Source organism: Vipera berus, assembly GCF_964194415.1.
Source record: "Vipera berus genome assembly, chromosome: 3".
Classification (NCBI taxonomy): domain Eukaryota; kingdom Metazoa; phylum Chordata; class Lepidosauria; order Squamata; family Viperidae; genus Vipera; species Vipera berus.
Window position 1 is genome coordinate 213,774,333 of NC_138204.1, and position 22,133 is coordinate 213,796,465.

General features: G+C 45.8%; 1 protein-coding gene across 1 annotated transcript in view; it reads right to left on the bottom strand.

The window, feature by feature from the left end:
• Nucleotides 1-9,705: 9,705 nt before the first annotated feature.
• TSNARE1 (t-SNARE domain containing 1) overlaps nucleotides 9,706-22,133 on the bottom strand; it is a 311,342-nt gene continuing 298,914 nt past the window's right edge. Inside the window, exon 12 of the mRNA XM_081323072.1 lies at nucleotides 9,706-10,536. The gene's annotated coding sequence lies outside the window, so the exon portion shown is untranslated. The remainder of the gene's footprint in view (nucleotides 10,537-22,133) is intronic.

The following is a 22,133-nucleotide window of genomic DNA, read 5'->3' on the forward strand; positions in this document are numbered from 1 at the left end:
GGGAAAGGGGAAACCTTTATCTAGGGAGGAAGAAGGAGAGGGAAATCTTAGGACTGTAGATTTCAAAGGCATCTTGGAATTTCAGTCATGGCCAATCTTTTCGGTTAGGCCTGTCAAAAATTCATCACATACCCAACTTAATGCAGAAGGCAGAAACGGAAGGGACCGTGAAGGTCTTCCAGTCCAACCTCGTGCTCAGGCAGGAGTCCCTTGACCACTCCAGACACATGGCTCTCCAATCTCTTCTTAAATATTTCCAGTGATGGAGCACCCACAACTTGACCCTTCCAACTCTGACAGTGAGGATGATGATGTCGATGATGAAATTAAGGAACAACAGCAGTGCTAGAAGGGATTGGGCTTTGCTGGGAGGAGGAGGAGGAGGAGGAGGAGGAGGAGGAGGAGGAGGAGGAGGAGGAAGAAGAATGAGGAGGAGGAGGAGGAGAAGGAGAAGAAGGAGAAGGAGAAGGAAGGAGGAGGAAGGAGGAGGAGAAGAAGAAGGAGGAGGAAGAGGAGGAGGAGGAGGAGGAGGAGGAAGAGGAGGAGGAAGAGGAGGAGGAAGAAGAAGAAGAAGAAGAAGAAGAAGAAGAAGAAGAAGAAGAAGAAGAAGAGGAGGAGGAGGAGGAGGAGGAGGAGGAGGAAGAATGAGGAGGAGGAGGAGAAGGAGAAGAAGGAGAAGGAGGAGGAGGAGGAGGAGGAGGAGAAGAAGAAGGAGGAGGAGGAAGAGGAGGAGGAGGAGGAGAAGGTGGAAGAGGAGGAGGAAGAGGAGGAGGAAGAAGAAGAAGAGGAGGAGGAGCATGAGCAGGAGCATGGCAGGAGCAGGAGGAGGTGGAGGACAACAACTATGGAGTCCCTGATGCTCTCAGAGCTTGGTTGTTTTCTTGCAGATGTTTTAGTACCCAAACTAGGTAACATCATCCATGCTAGTCTGATGATTACGTTAGCCTGGATTATTCTGCCTGATTTGGGTCATGAAACGTCTGCAAGAAAGCAACCAAGCTCAGAGAACATCAAGGAACCCCTCACTTCAACCCTGAGCTTCAAACATTCTCCTTCATTGCTACGACAACATGCTTCTAACAGATGTCGGTATTCTGCGCAATGGGGCCTCCCGTTGGAAAAAGTTTTCATGCACCCATTATGGAGCTACCTATTCTATCAAGAGAGAGGTGAGGATCCGGCAGAGGACGTACGCAAGGCAATGATTTTGGTATTCAGGCCAACCTTCCCGAGTCAAAGGGGGCCTTTGAGCGAGTGAATCGAACAAACGAGCGGAGGAGAGATAGGCTGGTGGACTTATCTCCCAGCTGCAGTCCTCACTTAACTCAACGGTTTCCTTGCTAATCTCTGTTTCACCAGCATTAGTGTCACAGAATGAAGGTAATGCTGAAGGAAAGAAAGCTGGGCAGGATTCTCGATCCACGTTCTCCGATTTAATCCTGCAGAGTTTTCCATTGTACTGTTGTCCAATTTAAGAAGACGTGGATGCAAGGATGGGGTTATTATTCTTATTAACCTGACTTGTCGATGGAGATTCTCCGTCATTCCAGGTTCCGGCTGTTTTTTTTTTCTTCAACAGGTAACTGGACTTCCTTGTTTTTCTTTGGAGACGTTTCGCTTCTCATCTCAGAAGCTTCTTCAGCTCGGGCTGGACGGTGGGGAAGAGGGAGGATTTAGTACTGTTGCCACTTCAAACCGTCACTAAGTGAGCTGTTGTAAGTCAAGGACTAACGTGTGAGAGTCTGCTAGCCCCTCTCGTTAGGGGGTGTTGTGAACGCTTTTGTGAAAGCTTCTACTCATCACATTTCGTGGGTTAGAAAATGGATAAGGGAAACGTCTAGCCCCGAACATAAGATGCTTATTTGTCTTCAACTGTGCGGACGTTCTTTTCCTGCCTACGATCTTGTCCAGTTGGCGGTCCAAAATTGCTTGGCTTGCTACGGATTGCGAGGAAAAGGTGTGGGAAGTGATTGCTGAAGAATTTTATTTTTTTCCCCCAGTCTGATTCAGGAGTCCAAAACAAGAGGCAAGATGGAGAGGGAAGGGAGCCAAGATTCGGAGTCTTAGAAAATGAGAAGGGCTAAAAGGTGCACATGATTTCAGCCAGAAATGCTGGTGAGCAAATGAGTCTCTCAGCCGGAGTTTCTGTACGTTTAAATTAGACCTACTCAGTAGACCGATTTCAGGATCTTTTCTTACCAGGTAGTAAAATCTCCTCTCCTCTACTTACCCTTCTCTTTCCTCCCCTCTTCTCTCCTCTCTTTCCCTTCCCTTCTTTTCCCTTCCCTCCTTCATGCCTTTCCTTTCCCTCCTCTCCTCTCCTCTCCTCCCCTTTCCATTCCTTCTCTTCTCCCTTCCCCTCTCTTCCATTCTTTCCATTCCTTCTCTTCTTTCTCTCCTCTCCTTCCCTTTCCCTCCCCTTCTTTTTCATTCCTTCTCTCCACTCCACTCTTCAACTTCCCTCCCTCCCTCCCCCTCTTCTCTCTCTCTCTTCTCTCTCCTTCCCTTTCCCTCCCTCCCCTTCTCTTCCATTCCTTCTCTTTTCTCCACTCCACCCTTCCCTTCCCTCCTTCCCTTCCCCTCCTCTTCTCTCTCCTCTCTCTCTCTCCTCTCCTTCCCTTCTTCATCCTTTCCTTTCCCTCCCCTCTCCTCCCCCTTCTATTCCTTCTCTTCTCTTCTCTCTTCCCCTCTCTTCCATTCTTTCCATTCCTTCTCTTCTCTTCTTCTCTCTCTCCTCTCCTCCCTTTCCCTCCCCTTCCTTTCTTTTCATACCTTCTCTTCTCTTCTCTCCACTCCATTCTTCCTTTCCTCCCTCCTCCCTTCCTCTCCCATCCCCTTCTCTTCTCTTCTCCTCTCCTCTTCTCTCTCCTTCCCTTCTCTCTCCTCCCCTCCCCTCCCCTTCTCTTCCATTCCTTCTCTTTTCTCCACTCCACCCTTCCCCTTCCCTTCCCCTCCTCTTCTCTCCTCTCTTCTCTCCTCTCCTTCCCTTCTTCATCCTTTCCTTTCCCTCCCCTCTCCTCCCCCTTCCATTCTTTCTTCTCCTCTCTTCCCCTTTCTCTTCCATTTTTCCATTCCTTTTCTCTTCTCTCTCCTCTCCTTCCATTTCCCTCCCCTCCCCTTCTTTTTCATTCCTTCTCTTCTCTTCTCTCCACTCCACTCTTCCCCTCCCCTCCCTCCCCTCCCCTCCTCTTCTCTTCTCTTCTCTTCTCTTCTCTTCTCTTCTCTTCTCTTCTCTTCTCTTCTCTTCTCTTCTCTTCTCTTCTCTTCTCTTCTCTTCTCTTCTCTTCTCTTCTCTTCTCTTCTCTTCTCTTCTCTCTCCTTCCCTTTCCCTCCCCTTCCCTTCTCTTCCATTCCTTCCCTTCTCTCCACACCACTCTTCCCCTTCCCTCCCTTCCCCTCTTCTCTCTCTTCTCTCCTCTCCTTCCCTTTTCCCTTCCCTCCCTTCCCCTCCCCTCCTCTTTTTTCCTCCCCTCCCCCTCCCTTCCCCCCCTTCCGTTCCTCTTCTCCTCCCCTATGCCATCCCCTCCCCGTCCTCTTCTCCTTCTTCCTCCTTCTCCTCTTTCTCCCCTTCCTTCCTCTAAATGCCTTAGTGTCTGAAAAATGACACTAAGAAGCTAGAATCAAAGTGTCCATGTCTTGCTCCATCATTGACCCCAAACCATGACCAAGCAGCAGCTGAATATATTTCACCTTCCTCGTGATTCTACATGCATCCCCTGGGATGTTGTTTTTTTAAAAAATTACCTTTGACTATCTGCAAGAAACCTGCCTCGTCTCACGTCTGCAGAAAAGCAGCTCCCGAAATATTTCCTTTCTTTCATCCTTCCAAATCCTTTCTTATCTCATGCATTGAGAATGCAAATGCTCCTGTTTTCCTTGCTCTCGGGTTACTTGGAAATAGCACCAGATCTCACACAGGCTGACCTTCTCTCCATCCTCTTTCACCGGCCCGTTTGCAAAAAACAGTCTATCACAAAAAAAAGAAAAAAAAAAGGAAAAAAAAGGGAGGAATTCCATCCCACGGAAGGATGCCAGAACAAAATTCTCCAAAGCCACATAACACAGGTTGGTAGCTGATATTTTCTACCATAAAACCTCAGGCAAACCAACTCACAAGTGTTCGTGTTGTCCCAAAGAAGGGCCCTGTGGAGCAGGAAGACAAGAACTACTTAAGCACCCAACATTTGTAATTTGCATTTCCCACCCAAATTCGTTCTATTTTGGATGGATGTTGGCATAACACCAAAAAAAATTCGGGTTTCTATCTTTAGTGAGTTGCGGTCTTAAAATTGTATGGAACTGGAGCTTTGGATGAATTGACACTTGTGAGCGATACCAAAATGAACAAAAAGAGCATTCCTTGGAGATGTTAAAAATTAAAGGAAAAAGTCAATGAGGATGAAGGATCATTACAAAGACAAAGATCACGTGAAGCGTTAATACCACTTTACAATGCCTTGGTGAGGCCACACTTTGAATACTGCATCCAGATCTGGTCACCACAATGTAAAAAAGATGTTGAGACTCTGGAAAGAGTGCAGAGAAGAGCAACAAAGAGGATCAGGGGACTGGAGGCTAAAACATATAAGGAATGGTGGCTGGAATTGGGCATGTCTAGTTTAATGAAGAGAAGGACGAGTGGGGACATGATAGCAGTGTTCCAGTATCTCAGGGGCTGCCCCAAAGAAGCGGGAGTCAAGCTATTCTCCAAAGCACCCAAAGGCAGGAAGAAGCAACAAATGGAAACTAACCAAGGAGAGGAGCAACCTAGAACTAAGGAGAAATTTCCTGACAGTTAGAACAATTAACCAGTGGAACAACCTGCCTCCAGAAGTTGTGGATGCTCCAACACTGGAAGGTTTGTGAGAACAAGGTTACGCAGGCTACATTTCACAGGAACCAACATGGGTTGGTTAGGCCAAAAAACCAAATCATGCCAGGCTCATATTTTCTCATTCATTGAGAGATTTACTAACTCAGTGGATCAGGCACATTGTGCCAAAGACTATAGTGAGATGTGAGAGTGACCTTGTGAGACAGAAGCCAAAGTCACAGATGGGACATCTGGCATGTAAAAGATACTGTAGCTCACTGAATGGGGGATGGTTGTCGGAAACATCTCCGTAGGGATCCTCCTTAATTTTTCAGAGAGTAAAAGGAAATTAAGTGTCAAGAGTGAAAATTTGGCAGCTACCTGCCTCTCTTGTTTTCATCTTGCCATTAGAATAAGAGGGCGGGGGGGGGAGGTGTTGTTTTCGAATGGGTTAGTTAGAGAAATGAAAACTCTCCAGTTCTTCAGAGGTTTGTTGAATGTCGGGAACATGGAAACCTTTCAAGGACATTCTAGCAGGTGTGAAGAAGATAGCAGATGGGTTCCATAAGAAAAAGAGATAGGTGGACATCCAGGGAGGTTTGGCTTGCAAAGTCATTATTATAAGCTATGGTCTGATGCCTTGGGATTTCAGTTAGTTTTACCTTGCTTATAGCAAGCCATGTATTCAATAAACAGCTGCTAACGTCGGATGTTCTTGCTTTGGCAACATATAAAGATGCAAGCATTTTCCTTCTTAGGTTTTACTCTTAGAATTAGAGTTAGAATTAGATGATACTGGGGGGGAGGGAGGAGGAGGAACGTCCATGGGAGTTTAGCTAGACATAACAATACTATAACTAATGTGAGAACCAAGGTTATTGAAATAAGAGATGATAAGAAATGGTGGGTTGGAGAACTGGAGGGAGAGCCTGCATTTCAAACTAATTGGAGAATGTGATTTATGACTGTTAATTGGAGGAGGGAATTGTGCTTGGATACGATGTGCTCAGGGGAAGGGAATTCAGATTTTGGCTTTGCCTATGTACGTGCCAATGCTATGCTTCTCGAATAAAGATTCTTCAAGGTAAACAATGCCTCGAAGATCTTTGAAGAGTTTCATCTGTCGGAACCATGACATTAAGCTTTTCAGAAATGAAAAATATCCTGGACTTTTATATGGATACTTCAAATGGAAGAAATACTGTCAGCCTGGTAAGATTCTGTTCATGTAACCTTGCCATAAAGATAGAGCTAGGACTTCTGGATGTGCTTCTGAGATAATCAGGACTATCTCACAGGGCTAAAAAAGACATCATGTACCTGAACAAAGACTTCTGTAAAATGCCTCGTGAGATTCTCATTCACAAAATGGTAGTTTATTTTTTAGTGTATGGCATATTATACATGGACTTGCATTTCGCCTAGATTAAAAAAATACAACAAAATATAAATATCAAAAAGATCTATGTTCAAATATCAGTGTCTAAGCCATCTAACCATTGAAGTGCAACATTGTTTATATATATAAAAATGAGACACTGGACCGATATATACTCTCAGCTTAAACCTGCTCACCACGTGATCTCCATTTTGATGTGGGACCCCACAGTCACACCGAGGGGAGGATGCGGTGCCCCATTTATAGAGAGAGTCCTGGCAGACGCCATGTGAGGTGCGAATCCCGTTCAAGATTGTGCACTGCTGGCAACGTAGTTCAGAAACTGTGTGGGGTCATTTATTCGTCTTCCCACATCTGGATGTTCAGCTACATCTATGGATTTCCATTGGGAACCAAGGTCAAAATTTTTGAGCAGATGTTGTCCAAGTGCCACGGGGGCTTCCTAGATTTGAGCCTTCCGGCTGATAAATGATTAAAGTTGCTGGGCACCGGTAGAATAGAATAGAATAGAATAGAATAGAATAGAATAGAATAGAATAGAATAGAATAGAATAGAATAGAATAGAATAGAATAGAATAGAATAGAATAGAATAGAATAGAATAGAATAGAATAGAATAGAATAGGAGAAAAGAGAATAGAATGCAAAATAGAACAGAACAGAATAGATTAGAATGCAAAATAGAACAGAATAGAGAATGCAATGCAGAATAGAATAGAATAGAATAGAATAGAATAGAATAGAATAGAATAGAATAGAATAGAATAGAATAGAATAGAATAGAATAGAATAGAATAGAATAGAATAGAATAGAATAGAATAGAATAGCAGCATTGGAAGGTACCTTGGAGGTCATCTAGTCCAACCCCCTGCTCAGGCAGGAAACTCTATATCATTTCAGAGAAATGGTTGTCCAATCTCTTCTTTAAAACTTCTAGTGTTGGAGCATTTGCAGCTTTTGCAGGCAGCTTGTTCCACTGGTTAATTGTTTTAACTGTCAGGAAGTTTCTCCTTAATTCTAGGTTGCTTCTTCCCCTGATTAGTTTCCATCCATTGTTCTTTGTCTAGTCCTCAGGTGCTTTGGAAAATAGGTTGACCACCTCCTCTCCGTGACTGCTTCTCAAATATTGGAACCCCAGCTGTCCTTCTCTTCTCTAGACTAGACATACCCAATTCCAGCAATTGTTCGTCATATGTTTTAGCCTCCTGTCCCTTGGTCATCTTTGTTGGTCTTCTCTGCACTCTTTCTAGAGTTTCAAGTCTCTAGATGATACCACAATTAGATGAACTCATCATTGGTTGTATACCTATCTCCAAAGAGTGCTCATGAATAGTTCCACTTAAGCTTGGAGGGAAGTTCTGAGTGGACAGCTGCAAGCTGTGTTCTGGGCCATGGGCTTTAATTTAATGTTTTTTTATCAGTGACTCAAATGAAAATTCTGGCATATGGATTTTGCTGATCAGGCATGACTGCTATTGTGCTGGCATGAGTCACAGAAGGCTAGAGAAAAAAAAAATGGGAAGAAGCCCAGATGTGACCTTGAAGTGCAGCTGGACTGTTATAAGGGCATAGAAGGTGATGGGACTACATGCCAGTGCTATTGTGGGCCAAATGGAGGCAGAATTGCCATTAGCTAAACAATTGTATGTAGATAGCAAGTGTTGTGATTCAGCGTCAGCCTGTGATACCGGCAGCTGAGTCTGATGATTCTGAAGAGGAGGAGGAGGAGGGGTTTGGAGAGCCTTTGGTGTCAGAGGGAGGCTCTGATGCACTGCAGGACTCTCAGCCTGGCCCCTCCCGTCATGTTCCTCATCAGACTCAGCCGTGTGAGCACGAGGTATTGGATGTAGTTGATTCACAGCTGGATCTATTCAGGGACACTAGGAGCAGGAGGCAATCCAGCAGAGCAGAACAGAGAAAGCCAATGAGGCAACTCGGTGAGAGGAGGAGAAGGCAATGAGAAGCCACACCTTGGGACTGCTGATAAAAGGGGAAGGTGTGGGAGGTGCTGGTTGCTGAAGGCAACCATTTGAAGATCTTCTGCTAGAGTCCTGGTCTGTTATTCCTGTTTAACTCTTGTTTGAAGTTTTGATTTCCTTGTAAATAAATTTGGTTGGGTTTTTCCAGCCTGTTGACTATGAAAAGGGGTTGTCCCTGACATTCAAACAGGGCCGGTCGTAGGCTGGAAAAGAACAGCAAGAGCACTTAGACTTATACTGCTCCACAGTGCTTTACAGCCCTCTTTAAGCGGTTGACAGAGTCAGCCTCCTGCCCCCAACAATCTGGGTCCTCATTTTACCGACCTCGGAAGGATGGAAGGCTGAGTCAAACTTGAGCTGGTCAGGATCGAACTTCCAGCAGTGGGCAGAATCAGCCTGAAGTACTGCATTCTAACCACTGGGCAATGGAATGGAATGGAATAGGCTTATTTACCACTTCACAGTGCTTTACAACCCTCTGTAAGCGGTTTACCGAGTCAGCATATTTGCCTCTAACAATCTGGGTCCTCATTTTACCGACCTCTGAAGGATGGAAGGCTGAGTCAACCTCAAGCCGGTGAGACTCGAACTGCCAAACTGCTGGCATCTGGCAATCAGCAGAAGTAACCTGCGGTACTGCATTCTAACCAATGCACCACCACGGCTCTTGTTGGGGAATTAAAGCCTTCAAGGGAAGCCATCTCCTCAGTTGCTGAAGGACCTGTGTGTGTGTCTGTGTGTGTGAGTGTGTGTGTGTGTGTGTGTGTGTGTGAGAGAGAGAGAGAGAGAGAGAGAAAGCGAGGGAGAGGGAGGGAGGGAGGGAGGGAAGGAGAGAAAGAGAGAGACGGGGAGATGGGGAGGGAGGGAAGAAGGAAGAGAGAGGGAGAGAGAGGGAGAGAGAGAAAGATAGAGGGAGAAAGAGAGGGAGTGGAAGAGGGAGGAAGGGAAGGAGCGAGAGAGAGGGAGATGGAAAGAGAGGGAGAGGGAGAGAAAGAGAGAGGAGAGGGAGGGAGTGGGAGAAGTCCTTCCTTCCTTCCTTCCTTCCTTCCTTCCTTCCTTCCTTCCTTCCTTCCTTCCTTCCTTCCTTCTTTCCTTCCTTCCTTCCTTCCTCCCTCCCACATTTCCTTCCTTCCTCCCACCTCCCACATTGCTTGCCTTCCTTCCTTCCTTTCCTTCCTTCTTCCCATACATTTCCTTCCTTCCCTCCCTCCCACACATTTCCTTCCTTTCTTCCCTCCCTTCCTCCCACATTTCCTTCCTTCCTTCCTTCCTTCCTTCCTTCCTTCCTTCCTTCCTTCCTTCCTTCCTTCCTTCCTTCCTTCCTTCCTTCGTATTTATCTTCCCTTCTTCCTTCCTTCCATCCATCCTTCCATCAGTTCTCTTTCCTCCCTTTCCTTCCTTCATGTTTATCTATCCTTCCTTCCTTCCTTCATTGTTTGCACTCTTTCTGTCTTTCTTTCTTTGTACTTTCTCTTCTTTCTTTCTTTCTGTCTGTCTTTCTGTTTGCTTGCTATTCTTTCTCTTTCTTTGCACTCCTTTCTTTCTTTCTTTCTTTCTTTCTTTCTTTCTTTCTTTCTTTCTTTCTTTCTTTCTTTCTCTCTCTTTCTTTCTTTCTTTCTTTCTTTCTTTCTTTCTTTCTTTCTTTCTTTCTTTCCTCCTCCCTCCCTCCCCTTTCTTCCTTCCTTCCTTAAAAAAACCTTTATACATTTGATGGCATGCTCAGAATGATATAAAAGGACAAACCAAACATTTCATTAACGGTTAAAAAGTGAGCTTCAAGGAAGGATGCAAACACAAAAGAAAATCTGCAACTGAACAACAAAAATTTTTTATTTGATTGGATTTTGCTGCCTCCGATGTACTTCTAAAGGGAAAGCTAATGCTGGGTGGATGGAAGAAAGGAATCAAGCCAATAAGATTCAGCTGGTAGCTGGAGATAACAATCATTTACTAGCTAAGGTGGAAGTGCCCGGGGTGAGAATTTGATGATTTTTAAAAAGATCAACAAAACAGGGAATGCAAACTGGCTTTGATTTCCTAAAATAATTCTAAGGGGAGGTTTCATCAATGCATCTCCAGGCTCCTGTAAAGCGAGGGATATTCGTTACAAAAATGAGAGCATGCTGTGTTTCCTTTGCTGAATGTCAGTTTATTTCTCTCCAAAGATCTTTCAGCGTTTATTAGGGGGTGCATTCTTGCAGAGGTAAGCATACATGTCCCAACCCCCCCACAAAAAAAAAGGATGCCAAAAAAAATATTGTCCCACGCACGCCAGCTCCGAAACCTGCTCCAATGGGAAACGTCGTCCTTGAGTACGTTCCATCTTCTGCCAAGTGTTCCTGATCTGTTTGAGAAGCGTGCAGGGGAAAAAAAAAGAAAGTAAGAAAATAAATTATTAATTTTATTAATAAATTATTAATTTAATTTCTATACCGCCCTTCTCCCGAAGGACTCAGGGCGGTGTACAGGGCAATAAAATGCAATAAATGTTGGTGCTGAAAATGAGGATCGGAAAACAGGCAGTCCTCAGCTTACAACAGTTCATGGAGTGACCGAAGTCAGACCGGCACTGAAATAAGTGACCGTTTTTCAGACTTACGACCGTCGCGGTATCCCCGTGATCAGGGGATCAAAATTCAGATGCATATTTGAAAGAACAATCGCAACAGAGATATATTGTGGAATGGAGAAGATGGATCGAATATATTCAGAATAAATATGGGACTAAAAAGTTTCATTTAGCATTTGAATAAGTATAGGTTTTATATGATGTATTATTAGTTATTCATTATTGGTTAGTAATTTAGTTATGTTTAAAGGTAAGGTAAAGGTTCCCCCGCACGTGCGTGCTAGTCGTCTCCGACTCTAGGGGCCGGTGCGCATCTCCGTTTCAAAGCCGAAGAGCCAGCGCTTGTCCGAGGACGTCTCCGTGGTCATGTGGCCGGCATGACTAGACGCCAAAGGCGCACGGAACGCTGTTACCTTCCCACCGTAGTGGTCCCTATTTTTCTACTTGCATTTTTACGTGCTTTCGAACTGCTAGGTTGGCAGAAGCTGGGACGAGTAACAGGCGCTCACTCTGTTACGTGGCACTCGGGATTCGACCCGCCAAACTGCCGACCTTCTGATCGACAAGTTCAGCGTCTTAACCCACTGAGCCACCGCGTCCCTCTAGTTATGTTTAAGGGGAGTTAAAGTGCGATAGAATTTAATATGTCTTTTTTTAGTTATTTAGCATATTTTAGCTTAAGTTTGTAAAGTTAATACCCTGTATTCAGCTCTGGGAAGTCGGGGGGGGGAGGGTAAGGGAGGGGGAGGGGAGGGGGGAGTTTATGTTTTTTTAAAAAATGTATTTTAAAACTTTTCAATAAAAAAAAAATCAGATGCTTGGCAACTGACTTGCATTTATGATGGTTGCAGCGTCCTGGGGGGGGTGTCACACGATCCACTTTTATGACCTTCTGGCAAGCACACTCAATGGGGGAAGCCAGATTCACTTAACAACCAGGTTGCTAACTTAACAACTGCAGTGGTTCTCACTTCACAGCTGTGGACGGGCAAGGTCGTAAAATGGGGCAAAACAAGAACTGTCTTGCTTAGCGACAGAAATTTGGGGCTCAGTTGTAAGTGTACGTTCAGGTCTACCTGTAATTGCTTCACATCACATATGCAGCTCATTTCACACACACACACACACACACACACACACACACCCCAGCTACTTCGTTCCCAAAACCAAAGTGTGACAGCAACATTAATTTAAGGTATATTTTTTTGCACCCAGCATACACAATTGACTAAATTGAGCTTCCCAAGGCAGAAAGAGATAAAAAGCAAAAAATTCTGCCATATTATATCTGTGAATAGTTCTGCCTCCAGGGAGGAGAGAGAGATTGAGACACAGAGAGAGAGAGATTGAGAGAGAGAGAAAAAAAGTTTGCCACTGTGATGAACTGGATTACCGACTGTTGAGAGTTTTGACAAGGTTGCCAGACAAACTCTGTTGTTTATTTGGGGATTTAAGTCTGCCATCACTGGAGTGATTAACCATCAATCTGGACCAGAAACTAGGGAAAATTCAGGCTTGGAGCGTTGGTGAGGGCCAGGAGACAATGGTGCTTGCTAGGCAGGAAGAGGACGAAGATGGCCCCTGCTTAGCACTTCACAGACTATATCTCTAGATATGCAGATAGTTGCTTTAATCTGGCAAGATTCTGTCTGTGGGTGAACAACAATAAAGAAAGTAGTCAGAAGTGACTCCATGGCCCCTCTTGATTTCTTGGGGCCTGACAATGGAGTCCCTAATATAAAGGAATATCTGTAGATAGGAAGGAAGGAAGGAAGGAAGGAAGGAAGGAAGGAAGGAAGGAAGGAAGGAAGGAAGGAAGGAAGGAAGGAAGGAAAGAAGGGAGGAAGGGAGGGAGGGAGGGAGGGAGGGAGGAAGAGAGGAAGGAAGGAAGGGAGGGAGGAAAGGAGGGAGGGAGGCAGGATCGGAATGGGGATGGAGGGGAAAGGAAAGAAGGAAGGAAGGAAGGAAGGAAGGAAGGAAGGAAGGAAGGAAGGAAGGAAGGAAGGAAGGAAGGAAGGAAGGAAGGAAGGAAGGAAGGAAAATAAAACTGGCTTGGGTTAGGGAACCCTAAGAAAAAGAAAGGAAGGAAGGAACACAAGAGAAAGAAAGAAAGAAAGAAAGAAAGAAAGAAAGAAAGAAAGAAAGAAAGAAAGAAAGAGAAAAAGGAAGGAAGGAAGGAAGGAAGGAAGGAAGGAAGGAAGGAAGGAAGGACATTCAGATTTGCAAGATTCTGTTATTATAACCATAATAAAAATAATTTTAGTATTCATAACTATCATTTCCAAGTCTCGTCTACTTCCAAGGGTGACATCAATTTTGCAAATCCAAAAACTCTTTCTACAACGATCCCTCCAGCTGCTCAGCACCTCACTATAACACCGTGGTGATGCCAGACTTTACAAAATGCCGTGCTGTGCGGCAGCTCCACCACTGTGTAACCAACATTCAACAGACCGCAGAATTAAGAATCTGAAAGGAACATCTGGCGGAAAAAAGTGGGATGGTCAGCATCTCCTCTACAAGATCCTTACCCAGAATTATTAGCAAGGCAATCGACAAAATGGAGAAGTGAAGACAGCTGTTCTCTGAATGGCAGCTGGGTATTGTGGGAATATTGCTCCACTGAAGACAGACAGTATTTGAGGATGTGACAACCCCTGAAGAAGCTAGCCGGAGAGATTCACAGTGTCGCATCACAAAAAAAGACTCATTGTCTCACATCATCCAGAAGTCACTTCACCAAGAGATCCCTTAAAGTTTCCTATCAAAAAAATAATTTGTTGTTAGTTGCGAAGTCGTGTCCGACCCATCGCAACCCCATGGACAACGTTCCTCCAGGCCTTCCTGTCCTCTGCCATCTTCTGGAGTCCATTTAAGCTCATGCCTACTGCTTCAGGGACTCCATCCAGCCACCTCATTCTCTGTTGTCCCCTTTTTCTCTTGCCCTCAACCTTTCCCAGCATTAGGCTCTTCTCCAGCGAGTCCTTCCTTCTCCTTAGGTGGCCAAAGTATTTTGAGTTTCAACTTCAGGATCTGGCCTTCTAAAGAGCAGTCAGGGTTGATCTCCTCTAGGACTGACCGGTTTGATCGCCTTGCAGTCCAAGGGACTCGCAGGAGTCTTCTCCAGCACCATAGTTCAAAGGCCTCAATTCTTTGGCGCTCAGCCTTTCTTGTAGTCCAACTTTCACAGCCGTACATTGCAACTCGGAAGACCATAGCTTGACTATACGCACTTTTGTTGGCAGGGTGATGTCTCTGCTTTTTATTGTGCTGTCTAAAAAAAATAAAAATAAAATACAGACCCTCTATTCGGTTTCATAAGGAGTGGAAAGATGGTGTAACCTAGAAATGCATTCAAAGGTAAGAGCACAGCTGGACCTTTTTGTGCAGGTCTATTTTATTGAGACTCTACAGCAGGGGGTAAATGGGCTCCTGATATAATTCTCGAGATAACTATCTCTTGTTCAGAAAAGGCAGGCACAGCCACACTTCTCTGTGCATTAATGATTCACCTGTGAAGATGCTTACCAGCATCAAATTCCTGGGTGTGCAGCTAACGAGTAGGCTGGCTTGGTCGCTCAACTGCAAGACACTGGTGAAGCAGGCACAGCAGTGCCTGTACTTTCTGCATCGCAGAAAAGCTCGTCTTCCTTCCCTTGTCCTGACCACTTTCTACAGAGGGACAATCGAGAGCATCCTGTCATACAGCATCACAGTCTGGTTTAGAAGCATCCCTGCTTCAGACAGGAAGGCGGTGCAGAGAGTGGTGAGGACAGCTGAAAAGATCATTGGCAGTTCCCTCACTCCCATCCAGGACATAGCACAGAAGCGATGCTTGAGCAGGGTCCGTAAGATTGTCTGGGACACTGGACATCATCTTCGCGACCTGTTTTCCTTGTTACCTTCTGGGTGGAGGGGGCTTCGTGGTACCCGTAGCAGAACATCCAGATTCAGCCACATTCCATACAGCATTAACCTTGTGAACTCTCAAGCTTCCTCTTTCCATTATATTTTCAAGATGGACAGTGTTTAACATTTATTCGTTATGAATATGTAGGGGTGTAGGTCTATACATATATTGTATATAGCATGTTTAGTTGTGTGTCATGTATGTGTTTCGCTTTGAGAGCAGGCAACTAAATTTCACTTTTGACGTGTACCGTTGTGCCCACAGTAAAAAAAAAATGACAATAAAGGTTATCTTATCTGATATCTTATCTTGTCAAATGTGGAGACTTCCAGAGTTCCTTGAAGACATCTAGTTGAGACTTGCCTGTTGTAGACATGGTGCAATTTACAGCATCTCTGACAGGGTTTGATTTGATTTAACATTTTCAGCAAAGAAAAGCCATTACTTCCTCCGACAGTCCACTCCAAGGACAAAATGGTGAGAACATCCTTGGTTTCCCCCCACCCCCCACCCCCCCACAGACACACACAAAATGATGAACTGAAATCTGATATCTTGCCTTTTCAACTAAATTTCTGATGCCTGTCTCCGAAAAGGATTCTGCCTTCAGATCGGAGAAGATATTTGTTGCTTCTTCATCTTCTCTCTTGTCGTGATGAAACACACACAGCTCTACTGTGGGGTCCTTGGTGCTCTCTGAACTTGGTAGTTTTCTTGCAGATGTTTCCTTACCCAATTTGGTCATATCATCAATGCATTCCTTCTAGGCTCTCAGTGTCTTTTTTTGGTATCCTGGTGAATAGAACTGGATGCAGTATTTCAGATGTGGCCTCACCGGTGCAGCATAAATGTCTAGTCTAATGAAGAGAAGGATGAGCGGAGACATGATAGCAGTCTTCCAATATCTCAGGGGCTGCCTCAAAAAAGAGGGAGTCAAGCTATTCTCCAAAGCACCCAAAGGCAGGACAAGAAGCAAAGGATGGAAACTAACCAAAGAGAGAAGCAACCTAGGAGAAACTTCCTGACAGTGAAAACAATTAACCAGTGGAACAACCTGCCTCCAGAAGCTGTGAATGCTCCAACACTGGAAGTCTTTAAGAAGAAACTGGGCAGCCATTTGTCTGAAATGGTATAGGGTTTCCTGCCTGAGCAGGGGGTTGGACTAGAAGACCTCCAAGGTCCTGGCCCACTAGGTCAGGGGTCCCCAACTCCTGATCCATGGACTGGCACCGGTCCACAGCATACCAACAAGCAGGCCACACAAACAAGCAAAGTCCATGTATGATTAACTGAATGAAGAGAAGACTTAGAGGTGACATGATAGCAACTTCCAATGGTCAAAGGGCTGCCATGGTGAAGAGGGAGTCCATTTATTCTTCAAAGCACCCAAGGGTAGACCAGGAAGAAATGGGTTGAAGCTCCTCAGAGGGAGATCCAACCTGAAAATGGGGAATTTCCTGGCAGTCAGAATGATTAACCAATGGAACAGCTTACTTCCTGGAGTCGTGGGTGCTCCATCGCTGGAGGTCTTCCAGAAAAAAAAAGAGGACCATTTGTTTGGGATGCTATAAGGCAGACATGCCAAACACAAAGTGGTTTCATGTGGCCCGCGAAGCCATCCTGGAAACAATGAGGGAACGGCCCCCGCTGCCTTGGCCCTGGCCCAGGCCAGCTGAGAGCCAATGTACAATTTTGTGGTGGTCATCTATGCTGATATACATTCAGTCTTAGCTTCACAAGGCCCTCTGGAAACAGTGAGGGACCGGCCCGTGCCGCGTCAGCACTGCCCCTTGGGCGCACGCTGGGGAGGTATCGCCCTTTGTGAGGAATGAAGAAATGCACCATCGCCTGGAAGTGGCCAGCATATGACCCTGCCTACTTTGGACAGGCTAGGGCCTGGGCAGCGTTGCGCTTCTCTTCAGATTCGTGCCATCCGGCTCAGCTTCTCGGCACTGTCAGGAAAGTGCCCCACTGCCTGCCAAAACCGGGCAGGCTGGGGGCTGGGCAGCATTGTGCAGGTAACATTGACTCTCATGCTGCTCATGGGATCCCCTCCCCCAGAGCCCACCAAGCCGGATATGTGAAGTAGGTGAGGGCCATGTGCTGGCCACTTCCAGGCAATGGTGCATTTCTTCATTCCTCACGAAGGATGACACTTTTTTTTTTTAATTCCATTTATATCCCGCCCTTCTCCGAAGACTCAGGGTGGCTTACAAGCTTAGCAGTAGCCTTCATTCTATGTATATGCCTGCTTATTAGGGCTTTCAAACACACCCCAAGCGGCATTATTACAAAGTCAGCTTAATTGCCCCCAACAATCTGGGTCCTCATTTTACCTACCTCGGAAGGATGGAAGGCTGAGTCAACCTTGAGCCTGGTGGGATGCGAACCTGCACTAATTGCAGGCAGCTGGTGTTACTTAAGGAGGCATTATCCCACTGCTCCACCAAGGCAGTGTTTCTTGCCTGTTTTTCTCCCTGCCTCATCTCAAATATTTTCCCACCACTCTAGGAAGGAAGGAAGGAAGGAAGGAAGGAAGGAAGGAAGGAAGGAAGGAAGGAAGGAAGGAAGGAAGGAAGGAAGGAAGGAAGGAAGGAAGGAAGGAAGGAAGGAAGGAAGGAAGGAAGGAGAGGGAGGGTCTGAGGGAAGTCCTGCCTTAGTCCTTCCCTGCTGCCCTTTCACCATCCCCTTGCCCCCTCCTCCTGGCCTATCCTGGGGGGTCTCCAATCCTATTGCTAAGGAAGCTTTGGATACAAAGCCAGTTCTCCTCACATGGAGAAGGAGTGGGCCTCCCTTTTGACTTTGCCCTCATACCCATCATGAGCAACCTGGCTAAGGAGAGGAAGCACAGCAGCAGCAGCCTTGAGGAGGAGGTAAGTGCATCTGGGCGCCATCTTGGGGAAGTGGAGCTGGGCTTAGTGCCGTGGGTGCTTGATGGCTGGGCTGGGCATTTGACCTCCACACCACCATCCAGCCCCCCCCCAAGGCCTGAGAGGAACAGTGAGGCTCCTCCAGTGGACCATGCCTTGGCACTTGCCCCGGTCCCATCTCCTTCTGCCAGAGACCCTCAGAACTGTCCTGCCCAGGCCCCCATTGGCACCTTTGATGCAAATGATGTAGAGCTGGCCACGCCCACCCAGTAGGCCACACCCATCCGGCCCGTCAAGGGCAACTGCAATGCTGATGCGGCCCTCAATGAAATTGAGTTTGACACCCCTGCTATAAGGTCTCCTGCTTTGGGCAGGAGATAGGATTGCAAGACCTCCAAGGTCCCTTTAGCCCAGGGGTCTTCAAACGTGGCCCTTTGATGACTTGTGGACTTCAACTCCCAGAATTCCTCAGCCAGGCATTCTGGGTGTTGAAGTCCACAAGTCATAAAAGAGCCAGGTTTGAAGACCCCTGCTTTAGCCCTTTGATTCTATGGCAATATTATCAGCCTGCAGCCTCAGGTGCTCGCTAGAATAACAGCTTTGTTCCTGAGACTGGATCTTTCTTGATGGGAGCTCTCCAAGGTCCTAATCGTGTCTTACGGGTCTGGATTGAAATTCATTCCTGCCTCCTCAACTCTGCAAGTACTGAATGCAAAGTGGGCTTCCTTGGAGACAGCCAAGCTCAGAGACCAGCAAGGACCTCCTATTCCCCCCCTCCTCCACCCCCCTCCTTCTCCTCCCAAACTCCAATCCTTTCCAGCACTGATGATGTTACTTAGTTGGGTAATGAAAAGTCTGCAAGAAAACAGCCAAGTTCAGAGAGCACCAAGGACCCCATAGCCGTCATCCTCCTCCTCCTCCCCCTCCTCTTCTCCTCTATGCAAACCCCTCTCCCTTCTAGAACCGATAATGTTACCTAGTTGGGTCATGAAACGTCTCCAAGAAAGAAACCCAGCTCAGAGAGTACCAGGAGATCCAAAGTCGCCGTCCTCCTCTTCCTCCTCCTCCTCCTCCCCCTCCTCTCCTCTATGCCAACCCCTCTCCATTCTAGAACTGATAATGTTACCTAGTTGGGTCATGAAACGTCTCCAAGAAAACAACCAAGCTCAGAGAGCACCAAGGACCCCACAGTCCTCCTCCTCCTCCTCCTCCTCCTCCTCCTCCTCCTCTCCGCAAATCCCACTCTTTTCTAGCCCTGATGAAGCTACCTAGTTGGGTAATGAAACGTCTGCAAGAAAACCACCAAGCTCAGAGGGCACCAAAGACCCCACAGTTCAATCCTGAGCTACCAATATTCCCCTTTATTGGTTTCTGACAACCATTTGGAAGGCAGGCATTTTGTGCAGAGTGGAGCAATTGAGATCTGAAGAGTCCTTATCCAAACAGTTGGCATTACATAGGCGACCTCTACAAACCAACCAATAAAGAGAAAAGTCTCGGGCTGTAATCACCCCTTCTCCAACTTGCAGCTTTTTGACAGCAATCAGGAGAGGCTGACACTCTTCTAAATCATTCACCCTCTCAGAAACCACATGCCAGAACTTCGCCATCACTCTCTCATCATGTTCAGTTTCGGAAGGTTCATCGCCCAATGACGCAGGAAAGCATTTCCGTGCATTCCATTCTTCGATTCAAGGTGTGGATTTTCCAGCTAAAAAGGAGTCCAGTGCTGGATGAGATCTGGTTTTTGCAAGGACCAGGAGTATGATCCAGCAGTGTGCAGCAGCAACCCAAAAAAGCTAATACAATCCTGAGTTGTATAAACAGGGACATAAAATCAAGATCACATCAACTATGAGTACCGCAGCCAGTTTTGCTCACCGTATCACAAAAAAAGATGTTGAGAGTTTGGGAAAAAATTCAGAGGAGAACAACTAGGATGATCAAAGGCCTGGAGACCAAAACGTAAGAAGAACAGCTGGGGGACTTGGGTTTGGCTAGTCTAAAGAAAAGAAGAAATAGGGGAGACATGATAGCAGTGTTCCAGTATTTGAGGGGCTGCCACAAGACAGAGGGGGTCAAGTTATTCTCCAAAGCCCCTGAAGGCAGGACAAGAAGCAACGGATGGAAAATAACCAAAGAGAGAAGCAACCTGGAATTAAAGAGAAACTTCCTGACAGTGAGGATAATTAACCAGTGGAACAGCTTTGCCACCAGAAATTGTGGGTGATCCATCACTAGAGGTTTTTAAGAAGAGACTGGACAGTCACCTGACTGAGATGGTATAGGCTCTCCTCCTTGAGCAAGGGGCTGGACTAGAAGACCTCCAAGGTCCCTTCCAGCTCCTATTCTATTCTGTCCTGTCCTGTCCTATCCTACTCAAGTCAGATGTTATGTGGGTTCATGTACTAGGCAAATAGGCTGTTGAAATAAGAGTTTGTAAGGTTCTTGGTACTCTCCAAGCTAGGGGTGTTTTCTTGCAGACGTCATAGTTATCCCAAAGGTCCTTTTTTCGGGAGGCAACTGGACCTCCTTTGTTTTTCTTTGAAGACCTTTTGCTTCTCATCCAGGAAGCTTCTTCAGCTCTGACCGGATGGTGGGGGAATGGAAGGATTTATGCTCCTTGCAGACAGCCGGTCATTTGCTTTGTTTTAGAGACTAGTTGAGGCCACTTGGAGGTTTTACCTGTGTCCTCAGGGTCACCGGAGTGGTGCAAACAGGTGTGGAGCATTTTGGGAACTGAAGAAAGGACCATGCTGTAGACTGGAGATCATTGAGGAGTTGGAACTGTGCCTGTAACATAGTCCTTGCCACAAGGCAGGACAAGAAGCAATGGATGGAAACTAATCAAGGAGAGAAGCAGCCTGGAATTAAGGAGAAACTTCTTAATAGTGAGGACAATTAACCAGTGGAACAGAAGTTGCCTCCAGAAATCGTGGGCGCTCCATCACCGGAGGTTTTTAAGTAGAGACAGGACAATCCTCTCTCGGAGATGGCATAGGACCTATGCCATAGGTCCTTCTGCTTGAGCAGGGGGCTGGACTAGAAGACCTTCAAGGTCCCTTCCAGTTCTGTTCTGTTCTGTTCAAAACATGGCCAAAATAAGTGAGACTCAGTTTTGTGATTTTTCCTTCTAGTGACATGTCTGTTGTTACCTGCAAAAGTACTTGCTTGTCAGTCACCTTTGCTGTCCAAGGAATATGCTGGAGCCTTCTCCAGTGCTCCAGCTCAAATGAGTTGATTTTCTTCCTGTCTTGCTTTTTTAAGGTTCATCTTTTACAACCAGAAGTACCGTGTTTCCTCGAAAATAAGACCGGGTCTTATATTAATTTTTGCTCCAAAAGACGCATTGGGGCTTATTTTTCAGTTGGGTCTTCTTTTCGGGGAAATACGGTACTGAATGCATCTGTCTGGCTGACTGTATTAACTGGCACCTATTTTTTGGGGTGGGGCTCATATTACGAGCATCCTGAAAATCATACTAGGGCTTAATTTTCCAGTCGGGTCTTATTTTCGGGATAGTCACTTGTCTGAAATGGTATAGGGTTTCCTGCTTGAGCAGAGGGTTGAAATAGATGACCTCCAAGGTCCCTTCCAACTCTATACTGATTGGTTGGTTGCTGGTGTCATGCTCACGTGGGCTGTCACTGGCACAATTTCCACTTCACGGCAACATTTAAAGAGGAGGATTGTAACTGTGGCTGGTGGGCTTTGCAGCAGTTTGGATCTGATTTCAGGAGAAGGATCTTGAAAAGACAGCTGCATCACTGCGGGAAAAGACGCAGCCGCTTTAAAGAGGTTTCACGTAGGATCCTGTACAGTTTGAATTTTCTGAATTATACAGAATTGCAGCCTTTATACATAGTGAAGATGTGTCTATTTTTGGCACAACTGGACTACTGGAAAATTTAGAAAGATCTGATCCAGAGGCAGACTGGGTCAGATAATTTAATAATAATAATAATAATAATAATAATAATAATAATAATAATAATAATAATAATAATAATAATAATAATAATAATAAGAAGAAGAAGAAGAAGAAGAAGAAGAAGAAGAAGAAGAAGAAGAAGAAGAAGAAGAAGAAGAAGAAGAAGAAGAAGAAGAAGAAGAAGAAGAAGAAGAAGAAGAAGAAGAAGAAGAAGGTTGGAAGGGACCTTGGAGATCTTCTAGTCCAACCCCCTGCTCAGGCAGGAAGCCCTATACCATTTCAGACAAATGGCTGTCCAGTCTCTTCTTAAAAACCTCCAGTGTTGGAGCATTCACCACTTCTGGAGGCAGGATGTTCCACTGGTTAATTGTTCTAACTGTCAGGAAGTTTCTCCTTAGTTCTAGGTTGCTTCTGTTGATTAGTTTCCATCCGTTGCTTCTTGTCCTGCTCTCAGGTGCTTTGCAGAATAGCTTGACTGCCTCTTCTTTGGGGCAGCCCCTGAGATACTGGAACACTATCATGTCCCCCCTCACCCTTCTCTTCGTTAAACTACACATACCCAATTCCAGCAACTGTTCTTTGTATGTTTGAGCCTCCAGTCCCCCAATCATCTTTGTTGCTCTTCTCTGTACCCTTTCTAGAGTCTTGACATCTTTTATGC